The following is a 25,504-nucleotide window of genomic DNA, read 5'->3' on the forward strand; positions in this document are numbered from 1 at the left end:
TCCTGGCAGTCGACTTCGAGAAGGCATTTGACTCAGTTGGGTGGGAGGCCCTGTGAAATCAGGGCCCGGATGAAATTTGGGCGAGACTTCATCTCCTGGGTTAGACTCCTGTATGCATCCCCAGAGGCAACCGTGAGGGTGAACTTCAAGTCTTCTAGACTATTTTCACTGGGCCACGGAACCAGACAGGGCTGCCCCTTCTCTCCCTTCCTATTCTTACTAGCTATCGAGCCACTAGCAATAAAACTCTGATCCGATAAAAGCTGGTCCGGATTCACCTGGCCAGAGGGAGGAGAAGATCGGCTCTCGCTATAAGCAGACAACCTCCTCATATATTTTAACAATCCTGCCACCTCATGTCCGATTGTGTCCCACACCCTCAAGGAATACCAAAACTTTGCCGGTCTGGAGGTGAACGAGCAAAAAACCATCTACTTCCCGATCCAGGGAGGCGACGCCGCGATCCCAGAGACTTGCCCCTACCACGTTTGCATCCGAGTGTTCACATACCTAGGCATACGCATTGGCCCGACCCTAGAGCGATTCCTCCAGCTCAACCTACCACCTGTGCTAGATAGATTTAGCAAGGACATCTCCCACTGGCAATCGCTCCCCCTATCATTAATGGGCAGGGCAGCTCTGTTTAAAATGATGATACCCCCAAGACTCCTATACGTTCTACAAAATGCTCCACTCCCCAACCCTCACAAAACCTTTGCACTCAGACAGGAACTTACGCACACTGCTTTGGGGGGGGGACAACTCAGAATTGCCCTCACTACACTCCAACGCTCTGTATGGGAGGGAGGCATTGGATTACCATGCATGTGCACGTACTATTAGCAACACAGACAGGGGTGGTAAATGAATGGATACATGCAGAAGCCACACTACCACACATCCGCATTGAAACAGAGGCTATGCACCCCGTACCACCCCTTCGGACCCTATATGCCACCAACAACCGAATATCGAAAATACCAAGAATGTCACTCCATATCCGCCATGCCTGGACGGAAGCACATAAACATATCGGCTGGGGACCAAAACCAACAATAGCCCAACCCATATGGTACAACGTACACCTCCCAGAAATACAAAGAATGGGCTGTTTCGAGAGCTGGGAAAAGCGAGGGATAACCACACTGGCACACGTGTTCCAAGAGGGACGCTTACTAGAGTTTGATCCTCTGCACGACAAATTTGGTCTGACACCTATGGACCGGTTCCAACATGCACAGCTTGCTCACACCATACACACCCAGTTTCCACTATACCCCCTTGCTCCCGCCTAGAGACCAACACTCTTCTGCAACGTATTTCCTCCAAAGTTACCTCCACGCTCTACCAAGCCCTTAACTCTTTCGGAACTAAAGAACTTACTAAACTGAAAGAGAGATGGGAAAGGGATCTGGGCAACCTGGAACCGGAGAACTCGGTAGACGCATTGATGTTCCCACGAGAGATGGCTATCGGAGCAAGACTCAGACTGATACAACTCAGTATACTTCACCGCTCCTACTACCCACGCACAGCCCTTGCCAGATGGGGAGGGACAGGAGATGATACATGTCTCCGATGCAAACGGGAGACATGCACCTTTTTCCACATGGTCTGGGACTGCGAGGTGCTACAAACCTTCTGGGATGAGTGCATAATACGATTTCCAACATAGTAGGAGCACCAATTCCGAAAGACCCCAAAATGACACTCTTGGGAATCTGGGGGGAGGTCGACCTCACTAAACATGAAAAGTCGTTCCTAGCGGTGGCATTGGGAGCAGGGAAACGATTAATCGCTGCAACCTGTGGCTCGGCAGACCCAATATGCGTGAACCGTTGGATCAATGAACTAAGTAGGTGCGCATCTATGGAACGCTGCATCTACAATGCGAGGGGCTGCCCCCGAAAATGTGAAAAGATATGGGGGAAATGGCTAGATGTGTACTGAGAGACATCCCCTCCCTACCACCACCACCCCCCCGCAAACCCCAGGCCCCTCCTCCTCTCTCCTCACCCATGGACATAAGACACAGCCAGAACTGCCACCCGTTTTCTGTCTCTTGGATGTACCCACGGTACCCTTATGACCTTGCTGCTTCCTATTGTCAATACTGCCATAATTTTCCTGATGAATGCCTATGTTTATAATGTTTTGTTGTTAAAAACCAAATAAACAGTGTTATTAAAAAAAGAGAATTGAGAGATCATAATCTCCTAGCACTCAAATGGAGGTGGGCAACAGAGGGGACAAAGACACAGAAACAATGGACTAAGCAAAATGTAACTATCAATTGAGCAAAAACAAGTTTTCGATGGTCTGAACTTAAGTTATTGGCTCTCATTGACTCAAATGATACCAACATAAATAAGCCCATACCAGATCAATATACTAACATCTTGGCCAGATATAAAAATACTATCTCAATAATTGGTCCTCGATCTTTTCAGCATACCCATGTATATGATGAACAGGTTAGGTACAGACGAATAGAATATCGCAAGGAAAGGAAGCGCATTTGTAAACTACCGAATGCAGATCAAACAGTTGCATTTAGAACAGCCAGGTGCAAATATTTGAACTGGATTCGTGACTGCAGAGTGTTTTTATTTCAGCAGGACAGTGAACTTATGCTAAAAGCAATGAGTAACAAAAATTCATCTGAAATATGGACTCTGCTGAATAATCATTCTTATAACATTCAAGCAGCGTCTCAAACCAATGTAGTGAATGAGCGCCAATGGGTTCTGTACTATACAAGTTTATATGCAGATGATGAATTTAGGAAAGCAATGTATCCTTTACAATCTTCTTCTTCTTGGAAGGTCGAGTGTACAGTTTTGATCGTGGAAGAACCAATTAAAAAAGCCAGTTCTTCGCGAGCTGCTGGTCCTGATGGGCTTTACAATCTTATGCTAAAAGCAAATTCTTATTTGTGGGCAACAATTTTGTATAAAATATTTCAACAAATACTTGTTAGTCGAGTAATTCCAACGTCTTGGACAACATTGTTAATCGTCCCTAATTTTAAAAAGGCCGATAGATTACGACCTCAGAAATATCGCCCAATTACCTTGCCGGACAACCCAGGCAAAATATTTGCCAGACTGATTTTTCAAGATTTCAACTCTTGGACTCTGTCCCAAAATTATCGAGACCCAAATCAATCGGGCTTTGTTGCCGGTATGGGCACTGCCATACATTTGATGTGCTTAAATGCATTGAAGCTACAATGTCAGGCTACGAAACAGGCCATCTACTTTGCATTTGTAGATTTAAATTGTGCCTTTGACTCCGACTCTCGTCTTCTGCTAATGTCCAAATTACAAGGAGATAAGTGTCTAGACACACTGTGTGATATAATTTACGCTTTTTATTCAAACACATCAATTCAAATTAGGCTTACTGTAGAACGGTTACTATCTGTTCCTATTTCAACATTTTGAGGTCTTAAACAAGGCTGTTTACTTGCTTCAGCTATCTTTAATTATTTCCTCCATGATGTTTAATCAGCTTTTCAAGAAGTGTGTTCTGATTCACCAAAACTTAACAACCAGCCTATTAAAGCATTATTTTACGCTGATGATCTTGTACTAATTTCAAAGACCCCAATGGGTCTTCAGAAGCTATTAACAGCCTTTGACATTTACATCAATCAAAATGAATTAAAGGTAAATACTGACAAAACACAGAAAGTCAACGAAGTCCCACAGAGCTCAGATGTAACGGACAATTAAAGTTAAATTAGCAATTGTCCCAAGGTATAAGTACCTAGGAATGGTATTTGAAGGGGTCGCCTCGGCTAAAGGCCAGATGGAGAGTGTTGATAGTAAGTTGGACACAGCCATTTCGCAAACAAAAATTATGTTGCATCGATATGGTAAATTCTCACTAATCCCTGCACTCTCATTATGGAACATGAAGGTTACACCATGTCATCTGTTAGACAAACTCGAAGCTAAATTCTGGAAACAAGTTCTATGTCTTCCACAATGAACACCCATCTCTTGGTTGGGATAGGAGTTGGGTCTGACCTCTCTTAACGCTCTCTATCAATGGCGACTATGTAACCTCTTTAGGAAATGCCTGATTTCTACACACTTAAATGTAATGCTGAAAGTATTGCCTACCTATTTATTTTCATCTGAACATCTATTTGCACAAAAGTGGCTAAAGGGGGTTTTTGCATACTTGACTATGCAGATGTGTCAAATGAAATGTTACTCTCAAACCCAGATAAAGCAAAGATGAATATTTATCAACATGATTGGATCAAAAATAGAGAAATATGCTTAAAATACAAACAGACGTCAAATTTAAGGTTTGCGCCCAAGACATTACGATCTACGGCTTGTTACTTTCGGAAAGCACCATTGCCTCGCCATTGATCTGCTATGTTGCGTTTCCATCTCAACTTGTGGCCTACAAGAGATGTCCGGTCAACACGTAAAATGATACCAATGGACCAGAATTTTGGTCGTTTTTGCCTGAACTATTGCTGTAAGGAAACATTGGAACACTTGATTTCATTATGCCATGCCCTCGTTGGATTACGAAGAATTGATTTTTTTAAACATTGTAATTATTTTGGTTGACTGTGTGAATGTGGTCTCTATTGTCATCAACGTCTTCTACTTCTATTCAAATTGCTATCGTTTTAAGTGCATTAGCTCTTGACAAGTTTTCTGTTCAGACCCATTTTGAAGATGAGATAGAAACAGATATTTGGTGAAATTTTATTTTTTGGTTTGTATTTGTTTTGATTTCTTATCATGTTTGAAAACTGTTTATTATTTTGTATTCGTTTTTTCTCTTGTTAGCAATTATATACAAATAATAAAATTGACCTACCATTGCATTTTACTACATGATCAAATAACCAGATTTAAATTGAAAAGTTGATTTACTTCAGCTAAATCAATAAAAAAAGAATTATATTGTTTCCATTCTCTATGACTAGATCACAAAGTTTCTTTTCACATGCCAGGAACTCTGATTTGCTGCATTTACATCGGAGAGAGAGGACTCCATCCCAGATATCTTTTTATGGTTTTTCAAACTCTGTATTCATCATTTCTTTTACTCAAAGATGATAACAGAGACAGTGTGATGTAATGAGCAGTTTATTGAGATGTCTACTGTATGAGACATCTGAAACTGCTCATTACATCACATTGTCTCTGTTATCTTTGAGTGTTTACTTCTTCCCCCAGCTTTCCTTGTCTCTGCCCTTCTTACTCTGCAATGGCGCCCAGCACGCGCTTTCAAACGTCAACGCAGCCTTGGCCGTCCCGCCCCCCCTCTCCCTCCTGCGTACCCACCCCCTGGGGTAACAGTCGGGGAAATCCTCGCTGCAGCGTCACAGCGCACAGGAAAGCGCTAATGCCATGTCCCAAACTTGTATGGCCATTCATTTGTCTGGATTGCCTGAGGAAAATGATCATTTTTACATTTGAAGTTTACCTTTCTCAAAGAATGAAAAGCTACCATGTTGGCAGATTTCTTTTTAAATCGCACAATTCATCCTACTTTTCTAGATTTATAGATACGGAAAAGAAAACAATTGCACAACAAATACCCAAATGTATGTGTTTATGCTCCTGGACAATCCTAAACAGTAAATAGTGCCTGGGGTCAGAGCCAAGGTAGAGGACGGCCAAGGAGCATCGCTCTATGCTTCAGCACGGCACCACGCCAAAAAAGCCATACAATTTCAAGCCCATGAGCCCAGCGGCCAGTGTTGGAGAAACATGGCACGGCATGCAAAAGTGGAACCCCCAATGGGCTGGTACCTCATGGCTCAGCAGAGGACACTCGAAACTATGAGACAAGAAAATGGTGCCGGTTATGAGGGGTCAGTAGTGCGAGGCGGACAACTGCTTGTAGTTTTATCAGTCTTTGACATTTTATTTTAACAAAGAAATGCAAATAAAACCTAACTAAGTCTACTCTACCAGGGGCTTCCTTATCCTGGTCTAGAATCCAAGGGAACATCTCCTAACATGCATACACTGGCCCTTACACTGAACACCAGAACAATCAAAATAAACATGAATAAAATATTACCAAACAACCAGTGTCTTGGATGATTTCTAATTGTCCTGGAAGATCTTGTTCCCCTAGGACAAAGTCAATTTCTCTCAAGGAAAAACAAAGTCTTAAATCAGTTCTCGAAAAGTTCCAAAGAAACATAAATTCACTCAAACAAAAAAATCCACCGATAACAGTTCCTTTTTTGATGAAAAGATCCCCTTTCCAAGTTCCACAAATAAAAGAGCAGCAATGGTATTCCTGGATCACCTTCTTCATCACTTCTGCTTCATAACAACTCTTCTTCTTGGGATCGCTGCAGCATCTAGAATACAATTTGTCAGGATGATTTTTCTTAAGGATTGCTCTCTTCTTAGCACCTCCCTTCTGCCAATGATCGTGTGAGAGCAGGCTCCTTTGCCTCACAGTCTACTACTGCTTCTACTACATTCAAATAGTAATGGGCTGACAAAGTTATAGACAACCATAGTTCTACTGCTTCTGCTTCAACTTGATATCTGTAGAGGGGGGCGCTGTTGAGCAGCCCAGAAAATGGCTGACTAGCCGTGCGGGGCCAACAGAAATCCTACAGCATTGGCGGGATCCTTCATTATTTTCTGACAGCAATCATCCCTGTGAACTTCTGGCAATCAGAGGCGCCTCTGCTTCCAACTCTGGCTGAAAACGGTGCCTCAGTACCTACATACGGCCGTGGAGTCCTAATTGTGTGCGCGGCCCTGTTCGCACCTGACACGGCCCAAGCTCTGTGGAACTGCTGACCACCCGGACGAGAGATGCGGCTGGGATCGACCTGCACCCGCTGGGCACACGAGCCCCAATCTGTGGTGAGGGGCCGCCCCGGACCGCGCTGTTGCTGGGCGGGGTGGGCCCAGCAGAGTGCTATGCCTGGTTCTCTGTGCCTTCTCCTGCCTTACATCTGGTGAGCGGCCCCGGACTGCCTGCTCTGCCGCCTGCTGTGCCGGCCGTGCTGCTGGCTCGCTGCCTGGTGCGGGCCCCGGGGTACCATGGACTGCCGGCGCCGGCCTGACTCCCCCCAGTGCGGTTGCCGGGCTTCTGCTGGGACACGGCCGTGACATCCCCGCCTGCTGGGGCGGCCCCGCCGGTTGATAGCGGATTGCTGGCGGCCTGTGGGGGGCCTCAGCCCTGGGCCAGGCAGACCTGCTGCTGAGTCAGGTGAGGGGGGGGTGCACCCCTGTGGGGACTTAAGAGCCTGCTGACATTGGACCATAGTGGGCCACCCTCCTCCCCGGCGCCCCCCGCTGGGCATTGCTGTGCTGGCTGTGTGCGGCCCTCGCCCCCAGTTTCATTTGAATTGGAGCACGGTCTGGTGTGAAGCCCCTCCTGCGCATTGGACTCGTGGCCTTGGGATCAGCGCTGACCATCATACCGGGCTAACCAGATCGCATGTATCTTGTCAATTGAGGCATCATCCCTTATGTCTCTGTGAGGAACTGATCGGCAGCTATCTACCACGGTGGGCTGGCGGCAGTGTTCATAACACATACAAATTGGCCTGCTGGTACCACCTGTTCCACATGTGCTACAGTGAACTGCCTCCTTCCAACTCCTGCGCACTTTGTGTATGAGTGCTATCTTTGCCTTAGCATCACATAACAGCTCCTGACAGCATTGCGGCAAGCTAATCTCAGTAACTGGGTGAATCTTGACTTTACTTCCCACGGCAAACTGGCTGCAGTGACCAATACACACATACACTCTGTCACTAGCCCCACTCCCACTTCTGCCTCAACTCGGTATCCTTTCACCTGGCAACTGTCTACCGACCTGCCTGCACTACGGCGGGGCTGCCCTTGCTGGCACATTGACTAACCTGTCTCGGTGGCTGGGAGAGCCGAGGCCCGCCGCGCCTCTGATCCTGGTTCTTCTCACTTGCCAGGGGCCCTTGCCCACTGTGGTCTGATTCTCACCGGCATTATGGTTATAGGGACCACCACCGAACGCCATATCCCTGCCAGGGTCTCCCTCTTCACTACATAGACTTGTCGAACAGATCCCTAGGGGCCAACAAAACCAGGGCCATGGACAAATTTGCCAAGGTAGCGCCTTGACCAGTGCCAGGCCATGTGTCCCCCAATCAGGAAGAAATTGATTCGCGCCCAGGTACGCCGACTCCTGACCTCACTACATTACATCCATGGCTAAAAACTTTGCCTCCTTCCATGAAAAGTTGGACGATATTAATGCCAATGTAGCATCGCTCAAATCTCAAATTGATCAGGCAGGCACCAGGATCACTGAAGCCGAGTCCAGAATTGGAGCTAATGAGGATGGGCTGCATGCCCTTCAAGACACAGTTGCATCCCTCACCCGCGACAAGAAGACTGTGAAAGCAAAATGTGATGACTTGGAGTCCAGATCACGTAGAAACAACATACGGATCATCAGTGTTCCCGAAAATGCTTTTAAGGGTCGTATGGAGCTGGCAGTCGAGAACTTACTTAAGGAACTGCTGGACAACCCTGATGTGTCCCCCTTCTTCACGGTAGAGCAGGCCCATCGCGCCCTATCACTGCGGCCCAGACCTGGAGACTTCCCTAGGCCCGTCATTGCCAAAATCCTCAATTATAGAGACAGGGATCTCATCCTCTGCCTGGCGCGCGAGAATGACGACCTGCACATTGGCTCCCAAGTCATCAGGATATTCCCCGACTTCTCTATGGGAGTTCAACAGGAGAGGTGCCAATTCCTTGGCGTGAAAAAGCTGCTGAGAGAGCGAAACATCCCTTGTGCAATATTGTCCCCAGCACGCTTTAAGTTCACCTTTCAAGAGAAACTGTACTTTTTTACTGTGCCTGGCGAGGCGGTGAAGTTTATAGAGGCACAGATTCCACTTCATAACCCCCCTGCTGTCCCCATGGATAATGATTAAACCGTGCCCTGCCTGTCCTGGCACTATCTACAGGTCGATGGGCGGTGTCCGTAAAACTCTGGCCCGATAGTGGTATCAGGCATGCTGACTCTTCATGACATTGTTCACAATTTGTCGTAGTCCTATGCCTCATCTTCTATGTTTAACCTGTCCACCTTTGTGTCCTACAGCACCTGGCGTCGTTGTGGCGCTCACTGAGGCTTACCCCTGTGGCTAAATCACTTGTCACTAATGCTGCCCTGAGCCAGTGGCCCGTGTCCACTGACGTCCTGGTGCTCCTCTTCCTTTCCAAACACACTGGCGTGCTGAAACTATGTCATAGGGATGCATATGGATAATGAATGAGCACTAGCTGGCTTCATTTCATGCTGCCCGTGTTCGGTCATTGATGTCTGCTTCCTACTGAGGTGTTGGCAATAATGGCCTCATTGAACTAACATCACATATAGGGGAAATTATGTTCTAGGGACCTACAGAGCCAAACTCCCGTACCCTTGCGGTATTTGTTTTGTTTGGTTGGCAACACGACAACAGCGTTCCCCACTGCAGTTGCAAACTATGCTGGAAGTTTTGTTTGGTTCGGGCCCCCGTTGGGCCAAAAGCGCGGACAGTCCATGTTGGGATCGGTCCGCTGACACTCATTTCTGGGTGGTTGTTAGAGGTGGGGGGGGAATGGGTGCTGCCGGTCATATCTGGACGGTGAGGGAGGAGGAGGTGGGGATCTGGGAAGTTACATTGGAAAAGGCAGAGGCAGACAAGCAGATTGCGCTATGTTGGTGCGTCCTGAGAGTAACCACACTAACTGCAGTTGAATGCCACGACAGGTGAGCTGGGATGTGCCCTAGATAAGTGAAATGCCCACTACCATAATGTCCTGGAATGTCCGGGGATTGAGTAACCACACCAAGGCCCGTAAAATTATGGCGTATGCCAATAGACACGGTAGCAAAATACTGCTGCTCCAAGAAATGCCCTCTACGGGCAGCCTTGCAGGGAGCATGGCACCATCATGGGGGCCTAACAGATACTTCAATTCCTACTCCACACAGGCCAGAGGCATGCTGACGATGATCCACGAATCCATTAAATTCATACTACACAAGAGCTATATAGATCCCGACGGCAGATATGCCGTATTACACTGTACCATAGTAAACAGGGAGTACCTTCTAATGTTAACATGCAGCCCCAATGTAGATCCCCCTGAGTTTGTGGACACTGTGGCGGTTATACTGCTGGGCTACGTGGGAATCCAGATCATATTGGGTGGGGGACATGAACCTTATACTGGACGCTAACCTGGACAGGACCGGGACCTCCTTCAGGTCTTTATCAGGCGCTGCAGCAAGATTACATAGTCACAGCACAACACTTAACATTCGAGACACTTGGAGGACACTGTACCCTCAACGGCGCGATTATACTTATTACTCCTCTGTCCACGATAGTTCCCCCAGAATTGATCTGTTCCTAGTGTCATGTGAAATGATGGGCAGGGTGGAGGGAGCACAGATACTAACTCGCACATTATGCGATCACGCCCCAATTACCCTTTCATTGGAACTGGGAAAACCTGTCCCAACATTCAGTACTTGGCGCTTTAAATCCACTGCCCTCAGGGACATTGTGTTCAAAGCTGACATTTAGCCGACATCGAGTCCTTTTTTGAGCACAACACCCCCCCAGGCTACTTCCATTGGCGTCCGGTGGGATGCCTTCAAAGCATATATCAGGGGGATGTCCAAATCTAGAGAGGTGGGAGTGTTAAAAACGATAAGAGCCGCCCTCAGTCGCTCTGAAACCAAATTGTGAGAATTGGAACAGGAATGCTCGACTGCGGCTGACCCCGCCAAACTTGCTCTAATTAGCAAGGAACTCCAGACATTCAACACACATGCCACCAGAGAGGTCCAGTACTTCAGCCGCCCACAAGCTGCTCGGAAACACAGGGAGGGTGATAGACCCGGGAAAACACTAGCAAATTTAATGAGAGGGGAATGGGGTCAAGCCCAGATCTCCTCTATTAAGGATGAACAAGGCATCCCACAGTGGTCAGACCAACAGATAGACATATTCACTGAATTCTACACAACCCTATATGCCTAACCTCCTGAACACACTGAACAACATATGCGGGACCTCCTCGACCAAATACCCACAACATGCACCTCCTCCTCGACTAGAGACCAACTGGACCCCATCATTCTGGACGAGATGGTCAGGGCCATCTCAGATCTGCCTAAAGGTAAAGCGCTGGGTCCTGGCGGACTCACACCTGAATTCTACCAGGAACACATTGCCATACTAGCCCCCAAGTTGTTGGAAGTCTGGGACAAATCTCTCTGTGTGTCTGTTCTCCCCCCTTCTCTGCGCAAAACCGTTATAACAGTGCTGCTCAAGCCTGGCAAACCTGGTGATGATTGTAGTTCATATAGGCCCCTCTCTCTTATGAACGTCGACACTAAGATCTTCGCCAAGGTGATAGCGAACCGTTTCCTCACGATTATGACTCCTCTGGTCCATGAAGACCAAGCGGGTTTTGCACTGGGGTGATCTACTTCCCATAGTATCAGGCGGCTGTTTAATGTGATGGCTCGTATTGACCAGGACGCGCACGCAAATGCAGTCACACTCGACCCTCAGAAAGCATTCGATATGATATCATGGAAGTATATGTGGCTGGTTCTGGAGACAATGGGTATCGGCGCCAATATGATTGGATACATTAAACTATTAAACACCTCCCCAGTGGCTAGAGTCCGGGCCAACTCCTTGACATCCACTCTGTTCCTACTCTTCAGAGGCACCCGACAGGGTTGCCCATTCTCCCAGATCCTCTTTGCTCTAGCGAAGAGCCAATGGTGGACCACATCAGAGCACGCCATTCCCACAGGGGGATAAGATTAAAAGGCACTCCGGAAATGATATCCCTCTATGCAGATGATGTATTACTATACATTAGGGAACCTGCCACCCATCTTGATCCATACTTCGAGACATCACACGCATAGGTACCCTTTCAGGATTCACAATCAATTACTCCAAGTCTGAGGTCTTCCCGCTCACTAACTCTACCCAACAACCAGTCACTGAATACCCTCTCCGCTGGTCCCCTGGCGGAATCAGATATTTGGGAGTCCAGGTGTCCTTAACTAGGACCACCCTGCTCGCAGATAACTACCTGGCTACAGCATAGCTGGCCGAGATGAAAATGTCACAGTGGTGCTCTCTCCCACTGTCATTTGCCGGAGGACTTTCTCTCATCAAAATGGTCCTACTTCCCAAGCAGTTATACACCTTCAGTAACATACCCATATGGCCCGGGGGGGAAACACTTCACAAGACTACATAAATCGTGTGCACAGTTCCTATGGTATTCTGGTGCGGTGCGCAAGAAATTGTCTGATATGACCCTCCCATATCAGAAAGGGGGGTTCTCTGCCCCGACCTAATATCTTATTGGACATCAGCACAGGCCCAGTACGCCACTCACTGGTATCCCGGGTCCCCAACCCGCCCACATGTCAAGCTGGAAATCCTGGCAGCAACCGGAGCCAACATAATGTCTCTCATATTACATCAGCACTATGTACCTGACTCTCCCATCGATCCAATTGGAACCACCTTACATGCCTGGGATCGACTGCTAAATCCGACAGCGGAATCCCCTCCATATTATAAATGGCTCCCCGTGCGGCCTTCCCTGGGCTAGAGCCTACATACGACAAAGCTCTGGCTCGGCATTGGGGGAATTTAGGGTACCAGGCACTGGCAGATTTCTACCCCGCCGGCAGGTTTATCGACACACAGACATGGAAGCCGGGCCATTCTGCGTTGGAGATCCTGCAATATTATAGGCTCTGTGCTGCATTCCGTGGCACATAGCCCACCTTCCCACTTGAAACCCCCGAAACTCCGGGAAATGCATACATTGCGAATTCGGGTGGCGCCCGCGTCGTCGTCTCTTCTTTATATAAGTTGTTGCAAGAGCACGCCCAGACCCTGGTCTCCAGAGCACGTGACGAATGGGAAGAGGAACTGGGCTTAGAGATCTCCGACCAGTTGTGGGGGAAAATGTGCTTACATACTCCAAAAGTTTCTCTCAATTTCCATTACTGAGCTATGCAGTGTAAACTACTGAACAAGTTGTACTACACCCCTCTCAGGATTTCCAAGTTTGTCCACACTACTACTCATTCCTGTCCCCGCTGCAAGGCGGAGAAAGCTGATCATCTACATATGTTTTGGACTTGCCATAAATTGGGGGAATTCTGGGGAAGAATCCTAGAGACACTTACTGATGTAATTGACACTACAATCGACCCAGACCCTTGTTTGGGGTGTGGAAAACCAACAATATTAAATGTCTGGCTAAATTCCTTAATATAAGCTGCATGGTGGCCAAGAAATGTGTACTCCAAAGCTGGAAGAGCCCCTCTCCCCCGACATTCCAGAAGTGGTTAAGCTTGTTCACATGGTCTTGAAACTGTTAAAAAGAGTACCTTACTATGCTCCTTACTCATTCCCGCCCCAAGAACATAAGGACTGCATTTAACAGTTATCTTAACAATCAAGAGGAGAAAACATCTGAGAGTGGCTCTTCTCCGGCCCCATTGGAAAGTACTTGAACATTATGAAACATTACACGTTGTTACTTCCCCATATGTTATACTTTCGCCTTTGCAGTTGTTGCACTACTGTTCAGGTGTATAATGTATGCATCATTTGCTCTGACATGTGTTTGTTGTAAACCTCTGCCAACAAAAATTAAAATAAAAAACTTGATATCTGTAAAGCATTTAGGCAACTTAAACAAGACTGACATCTACAGGTTGGCAAGGCACTCTTCTTCCTTGTGTGATAAGGGCAGCCTCTTTGCCTTTCCTATCAGTCTTGCAGCTACCACAACATCTGTCTTGGCTTCCAGACTGCCATTCGCTCTCAACTTTAACAGTCTCAGCTCCACAGATTAAAGATCAGTTCTTTTAAAAAGCACCCAGCGCCCTTCCCCAGCTTCATGAACACCTTCTTGTTTCCAGCATTTATCCCAAAGCTGTATTGCCACTCTTCAAGCCTTGGATAACTTTGTCACCCTTATATCAGAGGACTCTGAATTTACAACAGTTTCAACAACCTTAGAATAAGGGTGTTCAGTTCTTAATTGGGCTGATTACACCTTAGAAAGGTTTTGTACACTGGCTTGGGCAATGCTTGTTTTCTTCTGGACTTCAGCTACTTCAGCAAATTCTACAACTTCTAAATAATGAGAAAGATATGCAAAAGCATACAAAAAGATCCAGAACATTGCCCCTTTAAAAAAGGTTAATGTAGATGTATTTTATTCTCATTTGTAGTATGAAAATTGCCCTTCTAATTACACGTGTTTCTGCCCCTATCGGCCTTTTTCAAATTAGGGCTGGTGTAATCAAACTGATACAAAATTAGATATGCAGAACAATGTATTATGGCATACATATTCAAGGCAAAAGCGAAAAAAGAAAAGGCAATACATGCATTGAAAGTAATATAATATAAGAACATCAAAATCATTGTATAGATAACAAACAAAAACATTCATTTATAAGTTGTAAGAGAATTGTTGAACGGGAAGGGGTAGAGAGGGGAGACATACAAACAAAACAGGAGACAAAAGACGAATCATGCATTAGTCACGGTTATTCACTAAATAATGTGTGCAGTAAAAACCACAGCTACTCCATGTCAAAACTTACCCACACCGGGGGTCTTTGACTTCTCATTCAGAAAAAGTGTGTTGGGTCAAATCCCATTGTTATCTAATCAGTTACCAAGAGAGAGAGATAAAATTGTCTTTCAGATAACGTGTATATTCTACAATTTATGAACGCAAAGGTATGAATTGCTAATGAACTGGGGCAACGTTTCTTTATACATGTCGTGCTACCAGCACCATAGTGCAAACGCGGTATTACTCCTCCGTTCGAGGATGTTTACGCTTGACTAAGTTGAGTTAACTAGTGTATTTTACAATTTATGATGTATCATGTAACGTATTCTCGTCCACAATAAAAAAAATATGTGCACGACATGTATAAAGAAACGTTGCCCCAGGTTATAAGCAATTCATACCTTTGCGTTCATAAATTGTAGAATGATGCAGACACCCAGGCGCCTAGAGGAGGGCTTCTTGGCAGAAGCCCGCCAAAAGACAGTGAACAAAGAAGGCAAACTTGGTTTGCCGCGCAAAGTAAAACACAAGAAGGAGTTTAACAAAAAGATATGGTGAATAAACCGCACCGGAGCCAAAAGAAAAAGTATTTGGTCAAGCGGGTTTTAAGTTCGAGGCTAATACGATAGCCTACAATACTACCATATTTATATAAGATAACCGGAGTAGGAAAGTTTAGGGTAGATACCACTGCCACCAGCCAATTCTAAATGTTAAAAGAGCGAAACAATGCTCTAGGAGGTACAGATAAAAAGGGCTAAGGATTAACCCTTTCCAGTACTCCATGTAAGATGGGGTGTACTGGATCTGTGGTTAAATGACGAAGTAAAGTTAATGGCAACTTTACTCTTTTCTGGGGGACAGTAGTCAGCCTCAGAAATGGAGTCGGTGGGAAGTCTGCATGACAACCCTGTGTCACTGCACTGAAGGTGCTGGGTAACACACAAAAGAAGGGGGCCAATGAAGTGGTGTACTCCAGAGCCCACAATCCTAAAAACAGGTAAAAGACACATAGCAAAACATGGGTAAGAGTGGGGGAAAAGCTCACACTCTTACCAAGTGGAAAGAAAACTCCAGAGATCCAGCAAAGCTTCTGAGGGACTCACTAGGTAAGGGAAATTAGCCATGAAATGAGAATTCACCCTAACACTCGCCCCCCCAGACTAAGGGACAGGAGGATTTAAGGATTTAATCAACTCCTGGATGGTTCTCATTCCTCTAGTCGGTTACAAACTTCTTAGAGAGACCATCAGCATTTTGGTGGGGACTTCCTGCTCTGTGCTGAATGGAAAAATCAAATCCTTGCAAGTAGATTGACCATCTGAGTAACTTTGGGTTTTCCCTTTCATTTGCATCAGCCATCTCAAGGGTTGGTGGTCAGTCTGAATGATGAAGGTAGATCCATACAAGTATGGTCTAAACCTCTTCAGTGACCACACAATAGCAAAACATTCACGTTCTATTGTTGCCCACCTTGTCTCAGGATCCTTTAACTTCCTGCTGATGAAACAAATGGGGTCGTCCGTACCTTTCTAATCCATTTGACTAAGGACTACACCTATACCTACATTTGAAGCATCAGTCTGCAGAATGAAGGGTTGGTGATAGTCAGGAGCTCTTAGGACTGGAGCTTGACAAAGGGCTTTCTTCAGACCTTCAAAGACTTGATTGCACTCCTCATTCCACCTAACCTTTTTAGGGAATTTGGGAGAGGAGATGACATTCAAGGGAGAAGTTATGGTCCCATAGTTCTCTATGAAGTTCCTGTAATACCCAGTGAGACCTAAGAAGGCTCTCACTTGAGTTTGAGTATGTCAGGGCTGGAGCAAGTGTGGGGGTAAATGCACTCATGGTGTGCACTAGGGGTGGAAAGGGAGCCAGAAAGCACCCCACCAGGTATTCCAGGCGTGTTCTTCACCCCTTCCGCAGGACCGTGGCCCAGGGATGGAGAACAGCCCCGAAACTACACTTCCCAGCAGGCCGTCTTCCAACTGGGCCTGCATGAGGGAAGATCGCCACGCCCCCGGGCCCGCCCGCAGGAACGCACATGCGCAAGCCGCGCCCGTGGGACGCCGCTCGCAATCCTGACCGCCAAACTGGAAGGACGTGTCTAGAGGAGCTCCGGTGGCAAGCTCACACGGAGCGTTTCTGCCCACCGCCTGCAAGACCCCAGGCCCCACGTACAAACTGAGATAAGTGCATTACTTTCCTAGCGCTGACAGCCTGTAGCACTCGAGGGGCCACATAATAGGAGTGGCTCCTACTCCTGCCAGCCCGCACTTAGCAAGAAGCGGGAACAAACTAAAAGGGGACGCTAGATGTCATAACATCATTAACCCTGCATGCGACTTGAACTAACAATGCCCGCATGTGTTTAGACTTGTAGTCACTTGAATCCGGAGCGGTTGTTCCGCCGTGTGGATAACCTTACTAAGAACCAAAGCCCAGAACTCAGTCGCACACACATTCCGCACCTGTATTGACTCGATTCTTGCTTATTGCAGAGACAGGAGAAAGCTGGTGAAGATCGTGGCCAACCAACACGAAAAGGCCAGAAAAGCCATAAAACTCTGGCAAAACGAAGCTAAGTGCACTTTCAGGTTATTTCTGGGGGAAATGCAATTGTTGCTGCATGAAATTAATGCAGTGTGAAAAACCTTGCATGCAGTAATGTGGGGGGCAAGAGTAAGTCGTACATGAGTTAATGTATGAATCGCTCCAAGGTATATACTTGTGATGTGTATTTTCTGAGAAGTCTGAGAATGTCCTGGTGAGGGCTTTAGCACAAAGGCCCAGTGTGAAAACAGACACACAGTAGAAGAGTGAGTGGAGAGTGCAAGTGTGAAAAGGCGGAGTATTTTTGGAATTGGAGCCGAGGAGCATGTGACTCAGTTATTCCCCCTTCCCATCCACAACCTCTACCTATCCCTCTTACCGGTGTTCCTAACTTCCCGTACCTATCCATCCAACAGACTCTAACCCTCTTTCCCCGAAGGGTCAAGGTGGCCTGTGTTGTCAATTCTCAGGTGCTAAGACCTAACGGGAAGGGAGGTGTTCTTGCTGCGTTTGTGCGGCCTCTGCATCAAGAAGCAGCAAGCTCTGACAGAGTAGTAGGGGTGGCCCAGTTGTGTACAGCTTATACTTTGCTGGGCAATGGCCTTATTTCACTTCCTCCTACCTCATGTCCAAGGTAGACCACTGTACTCTGACCAATTTGACATTTGCTTGTCTTTATGGTCAGATGGGCTTGTTCCAGAGCCTGCAATACATATCCTAGGTGTTCAACATGTTCTTTCCATGTAGGGCTGAACACTGCAATGTAATCCAAGTATGCCATGGAGAAGTCCTCCCATTCAGAACTTGATTGACCATCCTCTGAAATGTAGCAGGTGCATTCTTTAATCCAAAAGGCATTACCTTGAATTGATAGAGTCCAGCTGGGGTGGAAAATGCAGGTTTCTCCTTGGCATGGTCTGTCAGGGCTATTTGCCAATAGCCTGACGTTAGGTCAAATGTGCCGAGGTACTTGGCTGCACCAAGTTTGTCCATCAGCTCATCCGTCCTAGGCAAAGGATGGTCATCAGTCTTTGTGACTGCATTCAGAGCTCTATAGTCCACGCAGAATCTCAACTCCTTGGATCCTGCCTTTGGTACAAGCACAACTGGGCTAGACCATGGACTAGTAGAGGGCTCTATAACCCCGAGAACAAGCATTTACTTGACCTCATTCCTTATATGGGTTCTTACATTGTCTGACATCCTGTACCCCTTGCTTTTGACAGGCAGTCACCAGTGAGTATATCATGCTGTCCCCAAGGGGTTAAGCCTGGTGAAAGTGAGAACAGGGAGGCAAACTGATTTAACAGTAACTTGCACTCATCCTGTTGGTCAGATGCGAGACTGGAAGAGAGATCAACTCCTTCCACTTGCTCATCTAAAGGTAAGCCTATGAGGAGGTAATGCAGAGGTTCACTCTCCTCCTCCTCCAGAGCTGAAGCCAGAAGCAAAGCTTGTATGTCAGGTCTAGAGACATAAGCCTTTAAACGGTTGGTGTGAAAGACTCTGGGAGCCTCCTTAGGGTTGTCTAAATTGCCAGATAGTTCACCTCTCCAAGTTTACCCACAACCTTGAAGGGTCCTATCCATTTGTCCTGCAAGGCTCTCTGCCTTGTGGGGACCATAACAAGAACAAGCTGGTCTTGAGTAAACTCAACCATGTTAGCCTTCTGGTTATGCCAATGTTTGACCAGAGCCTGACCAGCCTTCAAGTTATCAGTTGCCTCTACCATCATGGGTCACATTCTCCTGCAGAGACCTATCACATAGTCAGTCACTCTGACCCGGCTTGGGGGAAGGAGCACTCTCCAATCCCTCCTTAATCGTGGCCAATGGACCGCTGACTGGATGGCCATAAAGACGTTTGAAGGGACTGAATCCTACTAACTCCTGAGGGACTTCTCTATATGCAAAGAGAAGGCATGGCAGTAGAAAGTCCCACTTTCTTTTAAGGGGATCTTCTAAAGCACCTATCATGCTCTTCATAGTTCTGTTAAACCTCTCCAACAACCCATTGGTTTGGAGATGATAGGCAGTTGAGAACTTGTAGGTAACTCCACAGGTTTTCCACATGGCTTGCATGTAGTTGGACATAAAATTTGATCCCCTGTCAGAGATCACCTCCTTAGGAAAACCTACTCTGGTAAAAATATCAAGTAGGGCCTTAGCCACAGCCAGAGCCGTAACAGTCCTCACAGGTATGGCTTCAGGAAATCTAGTGGCATGATCCACTACAACCAGGATAAACCTGTTGCCTGAAGATGTGGGAGGGTCAAGAGGACCAACAATGTCAATCCCAACCCTCTGAAAAGGAACTCCCACCACTGGGAGAGGCACCAAGGGTGCCACATTCTTGGATCCACTCTTGCCAGAGGTTTGGCAAGTGTGGCAGCTTCTGCAGAATTTGTCTACTTCTGAACCCATTTTAGGCCAGTAGAAGTAAAGAGAGAGCCTTTCCTTGGTCTTCTTAAAACTTAAGTGACCAGCCAAAGGTATCTCGTGGGCTAACTGCAGAAACTGGAGTCGGTTCACTAGAGGTACTCCAAGTCTTTTGGAGTCTCCAGGGGTTGGCTCAGTTGGTTCACTGTAGAAGAGGCCATCTTCCCAGTGCAACCTATACTTCCCAGGCTCAGCCCCATTGAGCTGAGAAGCTGCCTGTAGGCGAAGACCTTCCAAGGTAGGACATTCTCTCTGTCACTTGCTGAAATCTTCCCTGTTGGGTACACCTTCTGCCAGTAAAGACTGCAGCTCAGGATGGTCAACAGGGTCAAGATCTCCTACCAGGGTAAGATCTTCTTCTAGATGTGATTCCTCAGTATCTAGTTGAACCATACAGGGTTGAACCACACACTCAGCCTCAGCTGGTGGAGGAGTCACTGATTTGACTTTGGACAGCCTTAGAGATGCCCTTCTGGGCACAGGAGTGCTTGCTGGTTTCTTGCTGGCAGACTTGGGTTTCCCCTTTGTCTTTTCGGCCCTGCAATGGCAGTAAGTCCGTCCTGTGGACTAGGGGTGATAGTTTCCTCTATCATGTCCCCAGGAGAGCCTCTCAAGGTTCTCTCCCTTGCAGACATCGTGAGCTCCTGCTTCCTTCTGCTAGGGGGAGGGGGGGCTAGGGGTACTAGATACAACTCCAAGAGTTTTAAGGTCATTATCCTGCAGGACCCTCCCAGGTACATTATTTTGCACACTTACAGGTATGTATTCTGACAGTCATGTCATTACACTGGATGAGAGCTGGTAACTGGGGAACCATTTGTACAGGGCCTCCAGCTAACTTGGTTAGGTGTTTGGGTGCCTTAGCAACATCCTCCACCTTGAAGAAACATTCATCAACCACAGTTATGCTGGCTCCAGTGTCTCTGGTGGCAGGGGTCTCCTGACCATTCACAAGAACACTATCTTTGTAATACTCTTTAGTATTATCTGGGATTGAGTTATAGACATCTAAGTTCTGTAGTTCCCAAAGACCCAATGACACTAAAGAAACACTAGCTGAGACTCTCATGAGCTCATCAGCTAACAACTGAAAGTTTCCACTGTCCATAGGTACTTCATCCACCTGGGAGAAGGCTAAGGAGGCAGTGTGGACCCCTGGAGGTTTACCCTTACATCTGGGATCCCCTTTCTCATGGTCAGGCAACCCACAAACAAAGGATTTTCCAAATGCTCTCTGGAATGGGGGTTTGTTCTGACCTCCATCTGGTTTGGGACCAGATGGTACACTAGCCTGATTCGGTTTCCCTTGTGGCTTACCCTGGTTATGTTTGGGGCCGTCTTTTGGATTGGAGTTATTGGAATTCTCTTAGTTGTCCTTCTTTGGCTGCTTTTCCTCATCCTTCTTCCGAGTTGCCCCAGAATCCCTGTGAGTAGCCTGTTGGCAAGCCACAAGTCAGCAGCCTTAGCTAGTTTCTTAGGATTATCTCCTTTGAATCAGCCAAGTGCTGTCTAAGCTCAGGGGAGCAGACATCAAAAATAGACTCCAACATTACAAGATTCCTCAAACATTCATAAGTGTTCACTTTGTATCCCTTAACCCAACCATCTAAGTTGTTCAAACATTCACACACCCAGGTAGCCCAAGGGGTACCATTGTGCATTTTGAGTGTTCTAAACCTCTTAAGATACTGGGGAGGGGTCTTCCCAAATCTAGCTATTAATGCTAGCTTCACACACTCATAATTCTGTTTATCCTCCCCCAACTCCATTACAGCATCACTTGCAACAGGGGGAAGCCTAGAGAAAAGCCAGGGAATCAGCTGATTCCCTAAGATACCTTGAATCCCATGATTGTACTCAAACATTGCTAATCAATCCAAAACATCAAGTTTAGTCTCACACATACCAATCATCTCCTTTGGCATACAGTGTCTCTTAGGGCTGGCATACCTAGAAGACTCTGGGAGAGAAGCATTTTCTACAGACAATTTCTTCATCTCTAGTTTATGATTCAGCTCCATTTCTCTGAGCCTTAACTCTTGATGTTTCATGGCAGTTTGTGCTTTAATACGTTTCACTTCCAATTCAAGTCTCATTTTCTCAAGTGCAATAAATTCAGGAGTAAGTGCAGGACCTGTGGGGGTCCCAGTGCACAGAGGTTGTGATTTCCGAGCAGGCAAAGGAGTTGTAGGGTTTCCTAACAAGGACTCAGCTACTTCTTCTAGATCAACACTATCCGAATCAGAAACATCAGTATCCACATTTGCTGAAGGGGAAGGCCCTTCTGACCCACTCTCCAGACTTTGTTTTCATATTAACTTTGCAATCAATTCAGATTTCTTTCCATTACCAGAGAAACTCCTCGCCCTACACATGGTTCTTAAAAACTCAGCAGTGTAGTTTAAGAGACCCTCTTCAGTGTAGCTTTCTATATTGGACATGATTTCTCAGTCAAAATAGAATTAGTGGTGTTAGCCTTGTGGTTAGTTGAACCCAAGCAATAGCAGCACTCTAAGTGTAATCACTCAACTTCCAAATCCTCACCGCTGTACACCAGTGTTAGGCAGAATCCTGTGCAGTGCCCTTAGGGACCACTACACACAATTAAGACTACAGGTGTGTTTGAATGAACCGGTGTTATGAAACAACTAAGGTTACTGTGAATACAATTGCGATCACTTTTTGACAGTTCGGTCTACTAAATAAACGCGTATCCGCGGCAAGAATTGCTACCGGGGCAAGAACACAATTAGCACTCGAGATACCCAGAGGGAGTTGGGGCAAAAATCATAGGCAATACTTTTTTTAATTTTATTTTTAATTTTTCTTGATTCAATTTAAGAAATTTTTTTACAAGAAAAACAAAATACTTCCTCGTCTTTAGTATGTCCAATCTTGATTAAAAGTGTTAAAGTTCCTTCATGTTAAATAAAATGAGCGAAGCATAGGAAAAGAAGAGAAGAGAAGAAAGGAAAGGGGGGAACAGGGCACGGAGTACCCGCTACTTCAAAACCAAGGAAACGTAGCGGGTTGAAGTTCCAAAGGCTAAAAGAGCAGAAGGAGGGTTTCCAACTGGTCGCAGTGCAATCTTAGACCATATCTTGAAGTTTCAGATTGTTAAAGAATTGAGAAACCGCAATCACATAAGAGGTATTGTCCCCCTCAATTAGTCGATTCCACCAATCTTCTTCTCTGCATATTATCGGATCTTTAAGTATGTGTCCCGGTGCTTGCTTCTCAAATTCGTCAGATTAGGACAAGAAAGTAACAAGTGCCTTAATGACTCAATTTGATCTTTCTCTTTGCAGAAGCGACAGCTGTTATCTAGCGATACCTTCCTTATCGCTCTGATCTCATTTGTTGGCAGGAGATTCATTCGGAATCGCAAGAAAATATTTCTTATAGACTTATTGGGAAACGTTTTTAAATATATTGGTATTTTGTTTATCCTCCTCGTTGTTGGAAGTTGATGTCTTATTAATTTACTTCTGTTTACCAAAGATGTAGTCTCAATCCAGTCTCGTTCCCAGAGTTTTTGTTTAACCTTGTCAGGGTTTTGGATTAGTTCTTCCTCAGAGCTATCTATCTCTTCCAGGATTTTTAGATTTCCTTGCTTCCAAGTCGACAGCAAATTGCTTTTATTGTTCTTCAAGTTCTCTGCGAATGATGGTCATGGCATTTTGATATTTGCTGATTGAGATCTTTCTATAGAGCATTATTGTGTTTCTAATTATCATGGATTCCAATGATTGTAAACACAATTCCTGCCGAATAGTTGATATAGGTGTTGACGCTAGAGACCTTCTATGCGCTTCCAAAATTCTCGTGGGATCGTCAGCAGGGCATCTGCGCCATAGTTTAGGGACGGAACCACCTTACCCTTGTAAAATTGTATCAAGGGGATTGTTGAGTATTGGCCAAATCTTCCATCTATCGCTTTAGCCTGGGTTGCCAACTTCCTTGCTCTTTCCAGCAGATGTTTTTGCATCGGATATTCTTGCTTGTTGTTACTTAGAACCACTCCCAAGTATTTAAATTCTTTTACTTGTTCAATAACTTCCCCTTCCAGAGTCCATCTGAAATTCTCAGTGTGTGTGTTTCGTTTTTCCACTGTCATGACCTTAGTTTTGGACTTGGTAATTTCCAAATTATTCTTCTAAATGTAGACTGCCAATTCATTTAATTGGCGCTGAAGACCAATTGGGGTATAGTCCAATAAAATAAGGTCATCCGCGTAGAGTAGTCTTGAAATTGTTGTACTTCCTGCTGTCGGTGGAAATGAGCGAATTTCTAATTCGCAGTCTTTAATATCCCATAAAAATGAGTTGAACAGCGTTGGGGTGAGAGGGCACCCCTGCTTAACGCCTCTGGCCGTAGGAATTCACTCTGATAGTCGCCCCTTCTCGGTTCAAACAAGCCCTGATAGAGGTATTTCGATGGAGAGCTCTGATGGGATCTAAGATGCTAGCCGGGCAGTTTCTTATTCTCAGTTTTTCCCATAGGGTTTCCCGATTGACCTGGTCAAAAGCCTGAACCAGGTCAACAAATGCCAGATGAATTTTTGGGCTCCCTTCGTGGATCTTACTTTTTAAGATACTCAGTAACAAGATGTTCGGTGCCGTGCCTGCGTCTTTCACAAGCCGGATTGAAGTGGGTCTTCGTTGCCCGACGACCTTGCCCATTTTTGAAGATTTTCCAGGTGTAATGAACCGTACACCTTCCCGACCACATCGAGAAGTGCTATCGGACGATAATTCTTGGGATCTTCTCTTGGCCCATGTTTATAAATTGGGACAATATTGGCTGTTGTCCATGTGGTTGGTATAGTTCTAAAAGTAGTACAATTCTTTATAACCTCGTGAATAAAGACTGCCCATTCTTCTTGATGTTCTTTTAAATCCGTATTCGTAATACCATCTGGTCCCGGAGCCCTGGAATTGTTTAGGCGAACAAGGTTCCTCTTAATATCCTCCAAATCCCAAGTGTTAATCCATGTAGTAGTGTTTGAAGATTCTGGGCTTACTAAGTTGTCACATTTAACTTGCTGGAACAGATTTCTAAAATGTTCAATCCAAGTTTCTTCCCCGACAAAGTTATTTATTGGATTATTTTGAGATCCTGAAGTTGTTCTGATATGCGACCAGAAGTCTCTTGTTTTTCTACTGCATACTACCTTTAGCATTGCCGCTACATCTGCTTGATCGATTTTAGCTCTTTGTTGTAATAACCAGTTTTTATATGTCCTCACTGCTATTTTTACCACGTTTGCCATCTCAAGGGTGTTTATCTTCTTTGCACTGCGTTTTAGTTTCCTTAATTTTTTCCTCTCTTCCACTATGCCTTTTTTAATTCGTGCATATGAACTTTTATCTCATGATTTGGCCAAACCTTTTTTTTCTTTTCATAGATTTTTAACAAAGGTTGGTAGTCGATATTGTGTTTGTCATTAGTTGGCGCCTTTTGGTGCTACAAATTGCAGATAGAGATGTAGGAGTCGGTTAGTTCGACCACTGCTTTTGCCGATAGGCGTAGTTTTGTTCCTCCTTTGTACGACTCAATCTCAGCTGTCATGATCGATCTGGGGCTTCTCCCAGTAGACCATTTTACCTTTAATAGGTTGTGGTCGCTGTTCAATGTTCTAACCACCTCAAAATCATCCACGATCCTCAACATTTCGTTTGAGACAAAAATATGGTCTAAATTTGCACTCCAGTCCTTTCTCTCCCATGTCGGAATTACTGGACCACGGTTAGCTATTGAGGTTTCTAGGCTATGTAGGTCCCAGGACGACATTGCCGCCATCCACAACTGTCCCCGGACCATGTTTAACGGTACCTTTTTACCTGCTCCTTCAAGAGTGTG

The 25,504-nt window shown here is 45.8% G+C and overlaps 1 protein-coding gene across 1 annotated transcript in view; it reads right to left on the bottom strand.

Moving 5' to 3' along the window:
• ADAD1 (adenosine deaminase domain containing 1) overlaps positions 1–25,504 on the bottom strand; it is a 1,643,060-nt gene that overhangs the window by 921,912 nt on the left and 695,644 nt on the right. The gene's annotated exons all lie outside the window — the stretch shown is intronic.

Source organism: Ambystoma mexicanum, chromosome 6q (assembly GCF_040938575.1).
Source record: "Ambystoma mexicanum isolate Mex_15411 chromosome 6q, UKY_AmexF1_1, whole genome shotgun sequence".
Lineage (NCBI taxonomy): Eukaryota > Metazoa > Chordata > Amphibia > Caudata > Ambystomatidae > Ambystoma > Ambystoma mexicanum.